At 35.4% G+C, this 19,692-nt stretch overlaps 1 protein-coding gene and 1 pseudogene across 2 annotated transcripts in view; one reads left to right on the forward strand and one right to left on the reverse strand.

The window, feature by feature from the left end:
- Positions 1–19,692, forward strand: part of RAD54B (RAD54 homolog B (S. cerevisiae)) — a 179,084-nt gene that overhangs the window by 149,056 nt on the left and 10,336 nt on the right. The window lies entirely within an intron of this gene.
- Positions 16,998–17,116, reverse strand: LOC111733534 (annotated as a pseudogene).

A 19,692-nucleotide genomic window follows, 5' to 3' on the forward strand; every position in this document is an offset into this window, starting at 1 on the left:
ACACCTTTTAAAATATAAACTGAGGCATATTATACATTTTAAGAGTTTGAGCAAATATTGATTTGAATTGGGCAGCATCTAAACTAGCAGATAGAAGCTCTGAAGAGCTGTACCAAATGAAAGATTTTTACAGACAAAAGGGAGTGGAAACAAGGAACTTATACTAGGCAAAAACTAGATAAAAAAAGCAGATTGGTTACTGTAAAGTCACTTTCCTTTAGGGAATGGCTCAGGTCTGTCTGGAAGATTACCTACTAGTGATGATCAGGTGATTCCTGATTGACTTGTTTAAGATTTCATTTCTGGGAGAGCTGAAACTCATTAAGTTAAGACTCAGTTTGGTGACATAGGATTTAGCATAAATGACTCCGTTTTGGGCTTGTTGTCTTATTTTTTTAACAGTATCTATGATTTACAGTATCTATGATTTAGAGAAAAATCATAGATACTTAGCATGGTTGGCAAGCAACAGATATTGAATGAATGAATGAATCAGAATTTACATTCACTGCATTCAAGCCCTATGTGCTCTCTTCTGGATTTGTAAAAGTCTGGGTTTACAGAGGCCATCATAAAGGTTGGTCATTTGGGAATTCTCTTCAGCCCTAGGGCTGATTCCTTCCTGAATTGACTCCTAATACCAGCTAGGCTCTACTTCCACTATCTCAGGGCTATTTGCAAAGTTAAGCAGAATTATCCCTTAAACAATCTCTTCTTGAAAAACCTCGGAATAATTAACGATGAAGAGGCTACTTCTGGGTTTCCTTTCGGGGAAGAACAAATATTCTCGAGGTCTGTGCTTTGGCTTGCCTGTCCTGAAGCTTCGCGGAGTAGAGAATGCCAGAAGGGTATTGCTAGGACTGGGGACCAAAATCAAGATAATTAAATAAAATCTCAGAATCTTTCCAAGGAACAAACAAAACCTTTCATAAGGGATTAATTGTTAGAAAATCTGTAGGTACTTTGCAAATCTTAGTATCTGGGTCATATTAGCTGGGGCTATTTTCTTTCATTGCTTCCTTTTGAACATATTAACTATTTTTACTTAGGTCTCCCCTGCCTCTCCCCTTTTTCTTCCATCCAGTAGCTGTGGTTGATTAAGTTCACTAAGATTTTACTGATAGTCTGATGAATACTAGCCCCTTTCAGGGACACAAAATATAAGTTGCAGCCTCACCTTCAATGTAATGAGGATAATAGTAAATAACTTACAATGTTCCAGGCACTGTTCTAACCACTTTCCATGCATTATTATTTTTGCTTCTCACAATGAGAAGGAAGCCATAGTTTTATTGTTTCCACTTTACAGACAGGAAAATGATACAGAGTTCCAATAACTTGCCTTGGTCACATGACCAATGTTCAGACTCACATATATATGGCCTTAAGGCCTGAGATCTGAGCAACTGATTGTATTCCTCTCTCATCATCTACTTGGCGATTTATACAATGAAACTCTGAGCAATGAAATCTTAGAACATAAATAAACTGTATAATAATGTGTTAAATTAATGTAAAACTATTAACAGATAAATCTTTATGATCATGCATAGTTATATATACAGAAGGTTTTCATTTTTATTTTCAATTCTTAGTATTTTAAGAGTAATTCAAGAAGTTTGGCTCAAGATGGTGGTATAGGAAGAGCTTGAGCTCACGTCCTCCCACAGGCACACCAAAATTACAGCTACATATACAATAGTTCTCTCCAAAAACACATGAAAACTAGCTGAGCAGCTCTTCTACAACAAAGGATGAAAAAGGCACATAGAGATGTATAGGAGATGCAGAGAAGCAGTCTAACCAAAACCCTGACCCCGAATGTGGTGACTCACAAGTGGGAGGGATATCAAAAATATGGAGCTTATCCCTGAGGCTTTACATCATATGTCCCAATCCTAGGGACCTATACCATAAAGATGAGCCCCTAAAATATTTGGCTTTGAAAACCAACAGGGCTTACATCCAGGAAACCCAAAAGGCTGTAGGAAACTGAAACTCAGCTTTTAAAGGTCTTGCACACAGACTCAGTCATCCTGGGATCCAGTACAAAAGCAGCAGTTTGAAATGTGCTTAGACTATAAGTGGAGGAAATTTATTATTAATCTTAAAACACCAACCAGAGGAGCTGGGCTAAGAAGGAACTCTCTCTGGGGATGGAGGCACTAGAGGGTGCCATTTTTGCACTCTCTTTCTACCTTGCTAGCCCAGTGCTGGCAGGACTACTTCACTACCACTGCTTCCTGCAATCCAGTGCCCTCCTATGTCCCTGCCCTGCCTAACTTGGCAGTCAGTTTCACTCCAGCTTGCTGCTTCACTGCAACCTTTCCTGCTAAAACCAAAGAGTGTATGCAGTTCACACGAGGGATATCCCTAGAATGCCTGGTGGTTGTGGCCAAGGCAACTTGTGTTTCTGGGCCCCACAGGACTGCAAAACTTGGAGAAACATTACTTGGCAGGCTACCGCCCCAAGGGCACTGCACAAACAACAAACTGAAACACACATAGCCTGTATTCCCATTACCATTCCTCCAAGACTGAGAAGGAGAGCTCTTTCACTTAATACGTAGAAACAAACATAGAGAATCAAGAAAAATGAGGAAATATAGAAATATGTTCCAAATGAAAGAATAAAATAAAACCCAGAAAAAACTTAATGAAATGAAGATAAGTATTTTAAATAATAAAGAGTAAAAGTAATGGTCCTGAATATGCTCACTGATCTCAGAAGAAGAATAGATGAACATAGAGAACTTCGACAAATAGAGAAAATATAAGAAAGTAACAAACAGAAGTCACCGAACTGAAGAATACAATAACTGAACTGAAATATACACTAGAGAGATTCAACAACAGACTAGATGAGGGCCAATATTTCCCTGATATCAAAACCTGGTAAAGATAACACACAAAAAAAGAAAACTACAGACCAATATCTCTCATGAACACAGATGCAAAAATCCTAAATAAGATACTAGTGAACCGAATATAGCAATATATTAAAAGGATTCTACACCATGATCAAGTGGGCTTCATTCCAGGGGCACAAGATGGTTCAACATACGCAAATCAATTAATGTGATACACCACATAAACAAATTAAAAAATAAGAATCATATGATTATATCAATAAATGCAGAAAAAGCCTTCAACAAGATACAGCATTCATTTATAATCAAAGCACTTAACAAATTGGTATAAAAGGAAAGTACCTTAACATAATAAAAGCCATGTATGACAAACCCTCAGCCAACATTATACTTAATGCTGAAAAACTAAAAACCTTCTCTCTCAGATCAGGAACAAGGCAAGCCTGACCACTATCACCACCTTTATTCAATATAAAATTGGAGGTCCTAGTGAGTGCAATCAGACAAGAGAAAGATATAAAAGGCATCCAAATAGGAAACAAAGTCAAACTGTCACTCTTTGTGGATGACATGATTCTCTATATAGAAAACTCTAAAGACTCCACAAGAACAGCACTAGAAACAATAAACAAATACAATAAAGTCTCTGGATACAAAATTAACATTCAAAAATCCATAGCGTTCCTATGCTCTAATAATGAAGTATCAGAAAAAGATTGAAAAAAATAATTCCTGTTGATATTTCAACAAGAAGAATAAAATACCTAGGAATAAATCTAATGAAACATGGGGAAAACCTATATAATGAAAACTACAAGACCTTATTAAGAGAAATAAAAAAATATACAAAGAAATGGAAAGATATTCTGCGTTCTTGGATTGGAAGAATCACATAGTTAAAATGACCATATTACCTAATGTATTCAAACTTAACTTCCTAGCAACTTAAACTAAACCAGTATACATGTAGGCTGATATATGAGAGCCTGATGGTAACCACAAAACAAAAATCTAGAGTAGATATACAAAAGATAACAAGAATGGAATCAAACATAACACTAAGGAGAGTTTTCAAACCACAAGGAAAGAGCAAGACAAGAAGGAAAGAACAAGAAGAACTACAAAAACAGCCAGAATGCAATTAACAAAATGACAATAAGTGCATACTTATTTATATTTACTTAAATGTAAATGGGCTAAATTCTCCAATCAAAACACATTCAGTGGCTGAATGCATAAAAAACAAGACCCATCTATATGCTGCCCACAAGAGACTCACTTTAGATGTATGAACACATAGAGAGTGAAGGGTTAAAACATTTGTTTTATTCAAATGAATATCAAAAGAAAGCTGGGGTAGCTACACTTATTTCAGACAAAAAAGACTTTAAAACAAAAACTGTAATAAAAGACAAAGAGGGGCAATACATAATGATAAAGAGATCAATTCAACAAGAAAATATGACATTCGTAAATATACGCTCTCAACATAGGAGCACCTAAATATATAATGCAAATATTAACAGACCTGGAGGGAGAAACTGACAGCAATGCAATAGTAGTAGAGGACTTTTGTACCACACTTACATTAATAGATAGATTGTCTAGACATAAAATCAATAAATAAACAACAGCCTTAAATGACACATTATTCAGATGGACTTAATAGACAGATACAGAACATTCTACCCCAAAGCACATTTCTCAAGTGCACATGGAATATTCTCTAGGATAGATCATATGGTAGGCCATAAAAAATTTTTCAATAAACTTAAAAAATGATGTCTATCTTTTTTTCAGATTATAATGATGTGAAACTGGAAATCAATCAAAGAAAGAAATCTGAAAAAACCCCACAAATATGTGGAGATTAAACAACAAGCTAGTGAACAATCAGTGAGTTAGAAAAAATCAAAGTTGAAGTAAAAAAATATCTTGAGATGAATGAAATGGAAATATGACATTCCAAAACCTACGAGATGCAGCAAAAGCAGTTCTAAGAGAGAAGTTTAGAGCAATATAAACCTACTTCAAGGAACAAAAAAATGTCAAATAAATAATCTAACCTTACACCTAAAGGAACTAGAAAAGAATAAAAAGTTTAGTAGAAGGCCATGTTAGTAGCCCAAATTAGTAGAAGGAAGGAAATAAAGATCAGAGTGGAAATAAATGAAATAAAGACTAAAAATAATAATAGAAAAGATTAATGAAACTAAGAGCTGGTTCCTTGAAAAGATAAACAAAGTAGATAAAACTTTAGGTAGACCCACTAAGAAAAAAAAGAAAGAAGACTCAAATAAATAAAATCAGAAATAAAAGAGAAGTTAAAAACTGATACCACAGAAATACAAAAGATCGTAAGAGACTACTATAAACAATTATACCCCAACAAATTGACTGAACCATGAAGAAATAGAAAATCTGAATAGATTGATTACTAGTAAGGAGAGAGTGAATAAGTGATAAAAAAAGAGAAACTTCCAATGAATGAAAGTCCAGGCCTAAATAGGTTCACTGGTGAATTCTACCAAACATTCCAAACAGATTTAATAACTATCCTTCTCAAACTCTTCCAAAAAGTTGAAGAGGAGAAAATAATTTCGAACTCATTTTTACAAGGCCAGCATTACCTTGATACCAAAATCAGACAAGGATCACACACACACACACACACACAGAGAGAGAGAGAGAGAGAGAGAAAATTACAGGCAAATATCCCTGATGAACACATTTGCAAAAATCATCAACAACATATTAGCAAACCAAATTCAACAACAATTAAATGGGTCATTCACTATGACCTAGTGGACTTCATTCCAGGGATGCAAAGATGGTTCAACATCCGCAAATCAATCTGTGATACACCACATTAACAAAATGAAGGATAAAAATTATATAATCATCTCAATAGACACAGAAAAAGCACTTGACAAAATCGATAACCATTTATGGTAAAAACTCTCAACAAAGTGGGATTAGAAGGAATGTACCTCAACATAATAAAGGCTATATGTGACAAACCTAAAGCTAACAGCATACAAAACAGTGAAAAGGTTAAAGCTTTCCATCTAAGATTAGAAAAAAGACAAGGATGCACACTCTTGCTACTTTTATTCAACATAGTATTGGAAATTTTACTACAGCTATTAGGCAAGAAAGAGAAATAAAAGGTATCCATTCAAAAAAGAAATAAAAGGCATCAAATCGAAGAGAAAGAAGTAAAACTGTCACTATTCGCAGAAGACATGAAACTATATAAAGAAAATCTTAAGGAGTCCACCTAAAAACTGTTAGAACTAATAAATAAATTCAGTAAAATTTCAGGATACAAAATTAATATAGGGAAATCTGTGGCATTTGTGTACACTAATAACAAACTATCAGAAAGAGAAATTAAGAAACCAATCCCACTTATAATTCTGCCAAAAAGAATAAAATAACTGGAAATAAGTTTAATCAAGGAGGTGAAAGACCTGCTCTCTGAAAAGTATAAGACATTGATGAAGGAAACTGAAGAAGACACAAATAAATGAATAGCTCTTCCATGTTCATGCACTGGAAGAATTAATATTGTTAAAATTTCCATACCATCCAAAGCAATCTACATATTCAATATGATCCCTGTCAAAATTTCAATGATATTTTTCACAGACCTAGAAAAAACAATTATAAAATTTGTATGGAAACAACAAAAGATCCTGAATAGCCAAAATAATCTTAAGAAAGAAGAACAAAGCTGGAGGTATCATGCTCCTTAACGTCAAAATATACTACTAAGCTACAGTACTATTGTACTTGCATAAAAACAGACATACGAATCAATGGAACAGAATAGAGAACACAGGAATAAACCCACACATATACGAACAACTAATTTATGACAAAGAAGCCAAGAATATTTATTGGGGAAATGATAGTCTTTTCAATAAATGGTACTGGAAAAATTGGACAGCCAAATGCAAAAGAAACACAAAAGTAGATCCCTGTCTTACACCTTACACAAAAATTACCTCAAAATGGATTAAAAACTTTAATGTAAGACCATAAGATCATTGGAAGCAAACATAGGCGGTAAGCTCCTTGACATCAGTCTTAGTGAGGTTCTTTTGGATCTGATTGTGAAGGCAATGGAAACAAAAGCAAAAATAAACAAATAGAACTACATCAAACTAAAACACTTCTGCAAAGTGCAGGAAACAATCATCAAAATGAAAAGCAGCTTACCAAATGGGAGAAAATATTGGAAAAATCATACATTTGATAAGGAGTTAATATCCAAAATATATAAAGAACTCATACAACTCAACAACAACAAATAAACCCTGATTAAAAAATAGGCAGAGGATGTGAATAGACATTTTTTCAAAAAGGAATTCAGATGGCCACCGGCACTTGAAAAGATGTTCAACATTACTAATTATCAGAGAAATGCAAATAAAAACCAAAATGAGATATCACCTCATTATTATTAAAAAAAAGAAGAAATAAGTCTTGAAGAGGATGTGGAGAAAAAGAAATCATCAGAAACTGTTGGTGGGAATGTAAATTGTTGCAGCCACTGTGGAAAACAGTATGGAGATTCTGCAAAAAAACTAAAAATAGAAATATCATATGATACAAGTAGTCTGCCTCTGGGTGTTTATCCAAAGAATACAAAAACACTAATTAAAAAAGATACATGCACCCCCTACGTACACGGCACATAAATACAATGGAATACGACTCAGTCATAAAAGACAAAGAAATCTTGCTATTTGCGACAACACGGGTATTGTCTTGAGGATATTACGCTAAGTGAAAGAAGTCAGACACAGACAGACAAATACCATATGATTTCACTTATACGTGGAATCTAAAAACAAAATAAATGAACAAACAAAACAGAAACAAACTCATAGATACAGAGAACACATTGATGGTTGCCATTTGAGAGGGAGGTTGGGGGATCAGTGAAAAAAGTGAAAGGTATTAAGAAACATAAATTGCCGGTCGTAAAAATAGTCACGGGGATGTAAAGTACAGCATAGGGAATATAGTCATTAATATTATAATAACTGTGCATGCTCGCAGACGGGTACTAGACTTTCTAGGGTGATCACTTCATAAGGTATATAAATGTCTAGTCACTATGTTGTACACCTGAAACTGACATACAATATTGTATGTCAACTGTAACTGAAAAAATAAATTAAAAAAAATAGCAGTATCAGAGTGGGAGAGCATAAGCAAAACTTATTAACTGTTTTTAACATTGGTGGCACAGTGTTATTACTGTTATTGTGAGACTGTTGGTTGTATATATGCATAGTCATGTCAAAAACAGTCAGGAGCCTACTTAAGGAGCTCCCTCTGGCCAAAGAGGTACAATTTAATTTTGAAAAAGATTTATGGTTGAAATTAATCAAAATCTATTGAATTATTTAAATCCAAGCTCTCTTAATTTATAAATGTATATATTTAAATATCATTGATAACCTTTAAAGGATGACAAAGGAATAGCTTGTTATCTTGAAAACTTGTAAAGGATGAGAATAAATCAAGCATTTATCTTGCCTGTTCTATTGAAACTGTACCACTGGGAAACCATATTGTAAAAGAGAGATAGCAGCTCTTTATATATGTATTCAAATTGATAAATTGAAAGAAATGACAAAATCAGATGACCATTTTGCAATCTCTGATATATTAATAGCTCTAGGCATGGACCCTCAACATCCTTTAATATCCAAAATGAGTGAAAACTGGACATTTTGTGTGTCCTGATGAAAGAATACATCACCACCTTAAAATGCATTATGCTAACAAGCAGTCAAAAAAGGCTACATATGGTTTAATTCTATTTATATGAAATGTCCAGAATTGTCAATTTGATAGAGACAGAAAGTAGATTACTAGTTGCCTGAGGCTGGTGGAAGGATTGGGGGTTTGGAAGGTGATGGGGTTTCTTTCTGGGATGATGAAAAAATGTTCTGAAATTAACATCAGTAATGATGGCACAACTCTGTAAATATACTAAAAATAATTGAATTGTACACTATAAATGGGTGAATTTTAGTATGTTAATAAAGTCATTACAAAAAAGAAAGGATGAAAGAAAGAACACATTACCACCTGTAGTCTTGTTAAAAGGCTAGGAACCTAGTCTGAGCCAGTCTCTGGATCCAGATGCCCATTAGCAGATTGCAGGGTAGAGGACGGCATGAATATGCCTTCAGCAAAATCCAGACTGCATGTTCTTTAATAGACAAAGTGCAAGAAACAGAAAGGGAGAGAGGAGAAAACTTTCTAAATTTAAAAAAAGCCTTAAAATGTTAAAAAATTATTAAGATCAAACTATAATATTTAGGAAAGCACATTTGGGTGATAAAATGATTAGGAAGCCAAGGAAATGATTATCAATGATAGCCAGAGAATTGAGATCTGGATGGTGAAAATGGAGGAGCTTATGGGGATGGGTGTAAAGTTCTATTCCTTGAGCTGAATGATGGTTAAATAGATGTTCTCCTTACAGTAATTAATTAAGCTGTACTTTCGTTGGTGTTTCCTGTATCTTTCTTTTACTTTACAATAAGAATAGGACACTGATAACAAATGTTTACATTAATATGATTTATGTAAATATGATTTCGTGTAGAACACTGATGAACAATTAGAAGGAAATGTATTCATGTCATGAAAACTGAGCTTTACAAAGTAGAATGTTCCAAACATCAATGTCAAATTGATCGACCTCAATTGTCTTTTAGCTTTTGCAGTGGCTTAAAATCACCTGCCTTTCAGTTGGCTTCATATTTGGGTTGTGATTTTTTTACTTTCATACTCTCTGTGTACCCATACCCTCACCCTACCCTCTCTCTATCCCCCTTCCCAGTTTCTGTTTTGTCTTTATTTCCTGTGGACAAAAGAAGCTTATAACTTCACATTATCACCAAGACCATCAAGCTGCTTAATCAGACTATTAATGTGACTTCAATTCTTCTTGAGGACTTATTCTCAGAGCTCTTGGATTTATTATTTTAATTTGGACTGATTACTTCCTAAACTGTTGCACGACTATTCTCCTATTTTTTTTTTTTCAGTTGAGCTACTGTGTTAGGTCTTCTGTTTACTATGCCCCATCTTTTCCTTTTTTCCTGGATTCCTTTTATTTTCCTTTTGATGTGTTAGTTCCTTTTTTTAAAAAAATTATTTTCCAAAAAGATTGTTTAGGAGGTCAGTTTTTAAAGTTCTTGTATGAAAGACAATGTCATTATTTTTACCTCACATTTTATGGAGAATTTGATTATGTACAGAATATTGGATTCAAAATAATTTTTCCCTTAGAACTTTGAGAACTGTTTCCCAACATCTGTTGTTGCTGACATGTGACACCAATCTAATTCTTATTTTTTTTAGTAAGCCTTTTTTTTTTTTTTGAGTGTTTAGAAATTTCACAATGATGTAACTTTGTGTGGGTCTTCTTTATTCCTCCTTGGTGTTTAGAAATTTCACAATGATGTAATCTTGTGTGGGTCTTTTTTATTTCTCTGCTCTGGGCTTGCTGAACCCTTGTAATCTGAAGCCATATATCTATCTTCACTATTTTCTCTTTCTTAAACTTATATAAGGGATACTTCCTGGATATGCGATTCTTAACATTTTGCTTATATTTTTCAGTTCTTTGACTTTTTGTTTATATTACAGGAGATATCTGTGACTTTTTCTTGTAGTCTTTCTAATAACTTAAAAAATTTAGTTAGCTTTTATTGTTCCTTCTTTTTAATAGAAGACCTGCTTCAGGTTTTCTAGGCTTTGTTGTCTTATATCTCTCTGGGTATACAGATTAAAATTATTTTTAGGTTGTCTTCTTATTACATAACTGTTTCCTTTGAGGTCAGATGTTTGATCATATAGGTTCTTCTATTTTGTGCCACTAGTCTCCTACTATTGTGTAGCTCTGCAGCTCTGTTGGAAGGTCTCACTGTGAGCCTGAAACTAGTGTGTGTGGACTGGCGGCCTTTGCTATAGGGTAGATGGGCAAGGAAGCAAATACTAACTGAGACGGACTAGACTCTGGGTTTATATATTAGTCATGGTTATTTGAATGCAAGAGAAACTTACAGGAAAGATATGGGGTAGCATATAAAGTCTAGGATAAAGTGGAAGAACCAGGATCAGGGCAGGACAGAAGCCGGGACCCACAAGAATCTGAACATTACTGGGAATTCACCTTTAGGCAACAACTAAGGTTTAGGAACCAAAGGTTTATTCAAGGTAGAAAAAACTTGAGCCTCATTTAGTCTTTGTGTCAGTCCATTAGAGGAATGATCTGACTTGCCTCATTTGGGTCAGGTGTCCACCCCATGGCCAAGAAAGAAAAGCACCTCAACCCACAGTTTTTTGACTGATGAGATCAATGCAAGATGAGTGCTTTCCCAAAGCAAGATTGGGGTCCTAAAAGAAAGGGGGATTCTCCTGACTCACCAACTATTACGGCAATAGGCCTTAAGTTCATCACACTGATTTCTGTTCTACTTCCCCCTCCTACTCTGTTCCTGCTGACCTTGAACTCAGAGTGCTCCAAAATGACTCCAACCTTAGCTACAGCTTTCTCCACTGTACATTCTGGGTTCTTACTGCTTCTTCTCTGTTTTATCTGCTAGCACAGTCTCATCTGCTCTCTTTATTTCCAGAAATCTATCAAGTTTCTAACCTGTTGAAGGCTTCCTTTATGTAAGGTATTCTCTTTTCTTCTTTTCTCTCATGTCAATGCGATTTTAGGAAGGAGAGGAGCTAAAGTTCTGTTTAGCTTGCCATCTTGTATCACAAGTCTTAGTATATAGATTAACCTTTTGATTTCTTTGAATATATATTTCCATGGACAATTGATTTTCAGGACTTCTTTGTTCTTGGAAAATAATCCACATTTGTTGAAAGTTAAGTGGAAAGTCCTCCAGCATTTTTCTTGATCAAAATGTAAGGAAGACTTACTACTTATTTAATGCTATGTTCAAGTTTTATCAGCTAGCACTCCATAGATCCAAGCACAAGGTGCCATAGTATCTCAGCTATTCTTTGCCAACTATTGCTGACAGAGCTCTCCACATTCATCTTCTCCCTCGACTTTTGTGCTTGCCTAGAAGCTAAATTTTGAGGAAAACTTTCTTCTCTCATCTCCCAAAAGAAACAAATAAGGATCTGTTAAATTCTCAAAGGATTAAGTTCCTTCTATTCTGATAGCCTACCAGCTGAATAAGATTTTAGCTTTAGGAGATGGAGGGAGCTTAGAATAGTGTTTTAGGAGATGGAGGGAGCTTAGAATAGTGTTTTAGGAGATGGAGGGAGCTTAGAATAGTGTTTTTGTTTGTTTGTTTGTTCATTTTTTAATAGAACAAAAAACCTAAAATTTTAGCTCTGGCCTGTTCACTATTTTGTGACCTTCAGGAGGTCTCTGGAGCCTTGATTTTAACATCTGAAAAATGGGGCTAGGAATATTGCCTTAGCTTTCTTCACATGGCTGTCATAAAGATGATATTTAAAAAGCACTTTGTAAACTATTATATCAATCAAAGCTAATTTTCAGAAGGGTCAGCACTGTTGAAGCAACTCTTAAAATTATCTTAAGCCCATGGGCTCTAATGAAAGTGTGAATGTGAGGCAAAACCAGATTTTAGTGGTAAGGAATGATCTGCGCTATAGGGAGTGTTGGTCCTAAAGGTACATTTTTTGTTTAACAAATATTCACTAAGCACTTTCTCTGTGTCTGTCACAGTGCAAGGCATTGGAGAGATAACGGTAAGTGAATCAGTATGGTGCTTGCCCACATGAAGCTTATAGACTAGAGGGAAGGATAGACATTATCCAAATAATCACTTAAGTTAATATGGAAGAATGTAAACAATATGAGAGCAGAGATTTTGTTTTGTTACTGCTACATCTACAGTGTCTAGAATGCTCAATAAATCCTTAATAAATATTTGTTGAACTTGTGGTAATTCCTAGTGTGGAAAAGTCCAGAAAGGCCAAAGAGTAAACACTAAGTAGCCTAGCATAGCCTTGGGGGTTGAGAGATTCCCTGAGCAAGTGATGTTTGAGCCAAGATCTGAAAGATGAGTAAGAATTAACTTGAAAGAGGTAAGAAAGTAATGCTTCAAGCCCAGGGATTGAGGGAAGAAAAAAACTTGGCATGTTCTGGCAACTGAAAGTAGGTGAGAGTACTTGAGTAGCCTAGTGGAGGAAGGCCAGAGTGAAGAAGGAGACAGGGACTGCTCTCACAGAGACTTATAGAACCTTAAAAAGATTGTGGTCTTTTTCCTACAAGCAAGGGAGAGCCAGTGATGGGCCATGAGCAGGGAAAGGTCAAGTTGAGATTTATGTTTCAAAACAATAACTTTGTGGTCTGTGAATTCAGAGAGACACCCATTAGGAGGCAGTTGCTGAAATTCAGACAAGAGAGGATAGTAGTTTGGACTAGGATCATATGAAGGAAATGGAGAGAAGTGCATGAAATCACAAACTACTATGAAGTAACATCAGCAGGACTTTGTGATGGATTGGATGTGAGAAAGGAGATAGATGGAAGAGTCAAGCTGAACTACTGATTTTTTGTTTGTAGCCGAATAGTTGGAGAGCATCCATTGAGAGAAGGAACTCAGACGGTTGTTAATCTAAGGGCAAAAAGTGTGTTCTGACATCCATAAGCCCTTGGATGAAGTTCAGAAGTCTGTTTTAGGGTTTTCTCTTATAGTCTTCCTTTCCTGATACCCTTTTATCTTCTATCTGATTTCATTCTGTTGTGCAATGGTTGTCTTTAAGAACAACATCAAGCAAGTTATCTCAGGACCATGAAAGGCTCATTGAACAAGTTAAGATGCTCAGATTACATGGATTTTTATATCTATTTAAAACACATGCAAGAAACAAAGGGAAAGAGATAGGGCTGGTTACACACTTAGGATAGGTTGCAAAGACCACACTGCCTGGATCCTGGTCTATGCAATGTTTGTGTGTCTGTCTCTCTCTGCCACATTAACTTTCCCTGCTGATGGTGTGGTTACAAGGACCACACTGAAGTCTGAGTAGCAACAGATGGAAGGTACTTGGGACCAACATTTTTTCCTCATTCTATCAGCAAGACATAGGGGCAACTACTCTTGGCCACTCTTATAGTTCACCAATTAGCTAACCAAGAGCTATGGATTTTATCTATGCATATATGGGACCAGGATGGGAGCACTATGAGTGCCACCAATGGTGAGCCAATTTAAGAGAATGATAGAGGTCATTTCAAAGGTAGCATAATCATACCTTTTGACTAGGTCTTTCCATCCTTTTTAAAATCTATAAGTAACACTTTTGCTTGTTCTACCATATATTCCATTTATTCTTATCTATTTTTAACAGATCTAACAGGTTATTGATTTACTTTTTATATTTAACATATCTTAAGTATCCTGCCCAACTCTCACAAGCTACTTGTTGACTCATTATCTATGTTAAACACCTCCTATGAGTTTAACCTATTTCTTATGTAGCTTACTTACATTTTATGGGTTTCACTCATCTTTCTTGTTTCTCTTGTCTTTTCTAGTAGGTTTGAATATTCTCAATAATAAAACACACATTATTCACTCTATTAAAGATCATTTGAGTTTTGTAAAATACCTAGCATAGTACCTTATAGGCATCTAAAAAAGAATAGCTATGTAATGTGATTATATTCTATACATTTGTTTTACAAACAAAATATGTAAAATATGGATTCAAAAGATATATTAGGTAATGCTTATTCATTTTATAAAGTGTTGTTTCACTTTATAAATAATTCTCCATAGTAAGTTCTAGTGTATTTAAAACATGATTCTGTTTGTAGCAATTATAAATATAAAAATGATCTCAAGTAAGTCTTACATAAATAGAGGTACACTTAGATTACATAGGGCATTGTTTATTATCTCTTCTTTTCAGTGGCCTGTTACTGAGTCTTGCTTTATTGACAGCATTTTAAAAAGATAAGAAATAACCACTCAAAACCTTAAAATTGAACAGGAAGATTGTATCAGTTTGGATACCAGTTCGGTTGCTATTGCAAAGGCCAAAATAATAGTGGCTTAGACAAGATAGAAGTTTCTTTTTGTGATAGAGTAATGGCCCCCAAAGATATCTCTGTCTTAATCTCCAGAACCTGTGAATGTTACCTTACATGGCAAAAAAACTTTGCAGATGTGATTAAGTTTACAGACCATGAAATGGGGAGATCATCCTGTATTATCTGAGTGAACTCTTAAGAGCAGAGACTCTTTCCTGGTTATGGTCAGAGAAGGATGTGATGATGAAGGAGAGTCAGAGACACTGACATGAGAAAACCTCAACCTGCCATTGCCAACTTTGAAGAGAGAGGAAGGGAAACACAAACCAAAGAATGTGTGGCTTCCAGAAGCTGGAAACGACAAGAAAGCAAATTTTTCCTATGCACATCCAGAGAGAAACCTAGCCCTGCCAACACCTCAGTTTTAGCCCAAGCCCCACTTCTGACCTATAAAACTGTAAAATAATATTCTTGTGTTGTCTAAGTCACTTAATTTGTGCTATTATATTATAGCAGCAATAGAAACTAATAAAGATTTGGCACTTAAAAGTGGGATGCTGCTGTAACCAATACTTAAAAATGTTGAAATAGCTTTGGAATTGAGCACTGGGTAAAAGCTGAAAGAATTTTGAGGAGACTAGATTGCCTTTAACACACTGGTAGAAATATGGACATTAAAGTTTCTGCTAGTGACTGCTCTGAAGAATCATCTTAGAGAATACCTAAAAGATTATAAACAAACTATTAAATAGAAGTCTGGACTTCAAGGACACTTTTGGTGAAGGCTCTGAAGGAAATGAGGAACATGTTATTGAAAACTGTAGGAAAGTGGATCCCCGCTGTATAGTGGCAGGAAGGTTTGCAGAATTTTGACTTGCATTTATGTGGAAAGCTGAGCTTGTAAATAATGAAGGAAATTTTGATGCAATATATTGAAGGTGTGTCCTCATTTTTTTTTTTTTTTTTGCTGCTTATAATAAAATGCAAGAGGAGAGAGTTAATGGTTAAGTAAAAAAAGACCCAAAACTTGGTGTTTTGGGAAATTTTCAGCCTATCCAAATTGCAAAAGATTCAAAAATTGAGAGATTTATTGTTAGGAAAGCATTCTCTAAAGAAAAAGCTGAAGCTAATACCTCAGAAAGATCAAAAGATCAGAGAATTCAGTCATGCAAAAGGCTTTTAGAAGAGCGTGGCTTACAGATACTCTTAATCAAATCAGAAAGCATAGAGAAAGCTTAAAGTCATTGTTTCTTATCATTTCAGCAAAAGCAAAACCAGAAATGGTATTATCTATCAAAGATCTGTAGATAAGCCTCTTGCCTAATGGAGTGAATCCCTGTGACATACACAGGAGACTCACAAAGTTTTTGATAATTTTATACCAGCAGAGACACTGCCAGTTTGAACAGAAAGGGACAGAATGAAATAAAATAAGGCTTTTGGATTCTCAAAATTCTAGAGGTGTGATACAGCTAATAAAACTACTCAGCTGCAAACATGTGTTACTTTTCATGAGAAGGAAATGGCCTGTGGATAGAAAAGGAAGAAGGGAGAATTTAAAAGCAGAGTGATTCTGGGTTCCCTTAGACAGACTCTGTGTAAAATGGGCCTCACTTTATTTGTGACGAGCTACAAGTAAACCTGCATTTTTTTGGGGTAATGGATTATGGTTGTGTTTCCTTCCACAAGGTATGGGTCAGAGCATCAGAGTTATATTTATTAGCTATTTTTAAATTATATGTAGAATGATCTATGTTATTTTGATGATTCTTGCAGCTAGTATAGAGAACTAGCACAATTTTTCAAGGAGACATCAAAATGAGTTTCATTCAAGCTTAGTTATTTGGATAAAACAAGTTTTTATGCCAACAGAATTAGAAAAAGGAAATATAATATTGTAAGAGTAAAATTAATCAAGATGTTAGTACTATAGTCTTAAAAAGCACTAGCAATTTCAATTTTTTTTTTTTTTAGGTGAGGCAACCCTTAGTTGACCTCACAGATTGCAAGGACCTTGTCAGTTTACAATCCCTTATTTTTATTTATTTATTTATTGTTTACACCTATAGCACCTGGTCTTCCTAGGTATTCTCCCATCCAAGTACTAACCAGGCTCGACCCTGCTTAACTTCCGAGATCAGATGGAATCGGGCTTGTTCAGGGTAGCAAGGCTGTAGATGGTAGTTTTAAATTTGAAATTCCTTTTTCACCTAGTTAGCAAATGATTGACTATATTTTCAAAGACTTGTGCATTCATTTAACAATAGACTTGAAATATCTTCTATGTATGCCAAACCTTATACTAGGTACTAGGGACCGGAGAGCTCATTAAGATGTATCCCTATTTGTGTAGACTGAAACAAATGGCTACAAATTTCTCTCATGTCTGTGTCCTATTCCCTTAAAAATGTGACGTTGCCTTTCCTCCCACCAATAGTGAAATCTGTTTTCTACCATCCTGAATGTGAACCAAACTTGTGACTCACTTTGTCCAATAGAATGTGTCAAGGGAGACATTTGTGGGAGTTCTTAGCTGTGGGAGTTCCAGGTCTTGCAGCCTCCTGTCTTGCTTTCCTGGATTTTTTCTGCTGCTATGGGAAGAAGCCAAGATCAGTCTCCTTGGTAATGAGAGACCATGTGGAGAGAAAGAGAAGCCCAGCTGAGAGCCAACATTAACTTCCAGTCATGTGAGCGAGGCCATTTTGGATCATGCAATCTCTGCTGAATTGCCAGTTGATAATTGCCATATAAGTAAGCCCAGATGAGACCAGGAAAGAACCACCCATCTAAATCTAGCCCAAACTGATGACCCGTAGTATCATAAGCTAATAAGTTATAGTTGTTTACACCATAGTGTATAATTGCTATTGGAGACCTCGCTGTCTAATGAGTGTATTCCCATGGCTTTTTCATTCTAAAAGATTTACCTAAGAATTTTACATTTAGGTTTGTGGTAATTAAATTCATTGAGTTTATTATATTTATATATTCTATTTTGCATTTTTAGTCCAGATTTTCTCGATATCATGTGCTACTTTTGGATTTGCTAATAAAGATTTATTCAATTTAGATCTAGTGTTTCTAGAGAAATTACCATTGGGTTTATGTTGGATTCCTACTTGGCAAAGCTGTTTTTTACTACAAGATGAAAGGGAGGAAAATGCTATAGAGAGGGACTATCTAAACTAGATTTACGTTCATTGCAAGAAGCACAAGCTACTTCTGACTTCTGAGCCTGGCTGTTTAGAGTCCTCATCTGGACCTGAGCATGAGAGTAATTATGACCAATGTTCCTCTTTGTGGAAAGAATGTATGAACTTGGATTGTGCTTTTGTGCTCCACTACCATTTAAAATAGAGTTTTACATTTCACTGATGCAAATGAGCCCCCAGAGGAAGTCTTCCTTGAATGGCATGTAGAAGAGATTGCCTTTCTGTGGCTATCAATCAGATCAAACTCACCATATCTTAATGCAGTTTTCTCCAGTGACAAGCCCAATCTGCACTGGTGCATCGGTTAACTTGTCTCTAGTCATGGGTACAAGAACTTCCTGCTGGCAGGGAATCTGTTTCTTTGGCATAAGGAAATGCTCACCAGTGACTAGGGGCTTGAGGCCATAAATAAATTGGAAGCGGGGCTTGTATCTAGGAGATCAAAATATTTAAGATCTTTTGTAAGATCCTACACATCTTGTGCAACATGACGTGTCTGTCTATTTCTTAAACTCTCATTGATATTCAGTGAACTATATTTTTTTGTTCTGTGACATATTCTTTCCTCTTACTTCATGTTTGTGTGTTACATTTCCCCCTAATTTATGGCAAGAATGAAGACATTGCAACATTTAATATTAATTAGCTCGTATTTCTCTATGCCGGGCAAGAGGGAAAATATACTGCTTGTCTCTACTTGTTTAAATTAGCAATTTACAGAGGATTTTACAAGAAGAATCACAATCTTACCACCAAGATTGTAAGGCCTTAGTCACCAAGAAGTTATGTAGCAGTCTTAATGATTTTGTTGTATGTGAGGAGTTTTTTCCTTTAATCTATCAATTGATTGCCCTATTTTACCTTAAGATTCTCAGAAATAGGTAATTGAGGAGTATAAGGCTTATTAAAATACCAACTGAGAATACAGTAGTACACTGAATAGTACAGTAGTAATTTTAGTAAATATATAAGAAATGTTAAACTAGTTTTTGTTTGAAAATTAAAAATGCTCATAGAGATTCCTGAGCAGCTCATTTTATGTCCAGAGAGTATCTTCAGACAGAATAGGTTTTTTTATGGTCTGAATGCTAGAAGCTCATGGTACCTTTGGAGAAAAACTGCCAGGGCCATAGCTCTTTTCTGGAAAAAGTAGAAGCAGGCAGTTTTTAAATCTTGGTTTCTGTTCTGTAGCTTGTAATCCTGTTACCCTAGCCACAGTTGATGGGATCTAATCTAATCTACTTTCGGGGAGAGTGAATTCCATTCACTAAGAGAGACAGGCAGTAAAGTGGCACAGAGACCGGGATACATGGACACAAACAGTAAGTAGAAACAATAGAGGCTATAAGTAAGCAGAAGCCATGATGTACAGAATAAAAGAGGGGAGAAACTTAATGAATGTAGTAGAGGCTATTGGTTCCTGAGACACCACAAAGAAATGCCCTAGTGCAGGGAGCAAGGAAAGCCTTCTGCAGAGAGATGACAAGATAATCAAGGATTAGTAAACACTTTTTATGGTGTTGCTTAGTTCAACCTCAGTTTT

This window comes from Pteropus vampyrus, unplaced genomic scaffold, assembly GCF_000151845.1.
Source record: "Pteropus vampyrus isolate Shadow unplaced genomic scaffold, Pvam_2.0 Scaffold572, whole genome shotgun sequence".
NCBI lineage: Eukaryota > Metazoa > Chordata > Mammalia > Chiroptera > Pteropodidae > Pteropus > Pteropus vampyrus.